Below are 1,188 nucleotides of genomic sequence, written 5' to 3' on the forward strand. Positions count from 1 at the left end.
TATTGAAAAATAATTAAAAATAATATATTTTAAAAGAAAATTGTGACCTTTATTAATAATATTTTTTTAAATATATTTAAATTTTTTATTTAAGAATTAAAAATAAATTTAAAGAATAAAAAATTTCAGTCCTCACTCGTATGAATTATTAAATTTTCAATGAATCATCACTCTCTTGGTCTATGGCGGCGGAGACTGCCATCTCTTCACTTCACTCTATTGAACTATTATTTATGGATCTAAGCTAACAACCAACAAGTGCTCTTAAAACCAGAAAATTTAGAGGTATTTAAAATACAAAACTATATTTTCTGAATAAAAATTTATCAACAAATTCATTATTATATAGCTAAAAGATGAAAACAAAATGATGATATGATAAAGTCAAATTAAAGAAGTGAAGTGGTGGCACTTGCTGGCACAATGAAACTAACATCATTACACTCGTCTCGTCTCAACAAAAAGAGAAAACAAACAATATTATTTATATTTAGAAAAGAAAAGACAAGAAGCAGAAAATACATAGGAAAAAAAAAGTGAAAGAGAAAATAAAGAGATAAAGTAAGATGCGAAATGCTAAGTAAGAAAGAAAAGTAACGCATAGCAATTAGTAATACATAAGAATCATCTGCGGGTTAAGGGGGTCAAATACTCAAATCCTCACAAATGGTTTCAGAAAATTGAAAAACCAAACACCAAAACTAAACTTAACACTGAATGGACTGAACACAGCACTTTCTTTCTTTCTCTCTCTTCAGTGTTGTGTTTCTTTTCTCATTCTCTCAGCTTTGCTTAGATCCAGGTACCTCCCATGTCATTTTTTTAGCATTGGTTTATTAAAGTTTGATGCTTTGAGCTTGTACGCTTCGATTAAGGATAGAAGCTTTTGTGGGTTTTGCTTGGTTGCTGTATTTAGCTTAGCATGCCTGTGAAATCTTTCAATATATGTTCTTTATCTTCTAATTCTCTTAGTTATTTATGTTTCTGTGTTTTATAATCCAAAGTGTTGCTTTTTGGTTCCACAAAGTGATAAAGGAATAGTGGTTTGGTTTGTGTGTTAGCTTAGCTGAGCTCAGAGCAGCTGGGTATGCCTAAATGAGAAACCATAGGTGCAAGGTTTGATTTTTCTTCCATTTGTGACAATTTTCATGGAGAACACCTATGGAGTTTTGTGTAAGTGACCCTGGA

The 1,188-nt window shown here is 30.6% G+C and overlaps 1 protein-coding gene across 1 annotated transcript in view; it reads left to right on the plus strand.

The window, feature by feature from the left end:
- The window catches only part of LOC107613592 (ABC transporter G family member 3), a 4,863-nt gene continuing 4,192 nt past the window's right edge, over nt 518–1,188 (plus strand). The window contains exon 1 of the mRNA XM_016315669.2: nt 518–802. The gene's annotated coding sequence lies outside the window, so the exon portion shown is untranslated. The remainder of the gene's footprint in view (nt 803–1,188) is intronic.

The sequence above is a fragment of the Arachis ipaensis genome, chromosome B08 (assembly GCF_000816755.2).
Source record: "Arachis ipaensis cultivar K30076 chromosome B08, Araip1.1, whole genome shotgun sequence".
Lineage (NCBI taxonomy): Eukaryota > Viridiplantae > Streptophyta > Magnoliopsida > Fabales > Fabaceae > Arachis > Arachis ipaensis.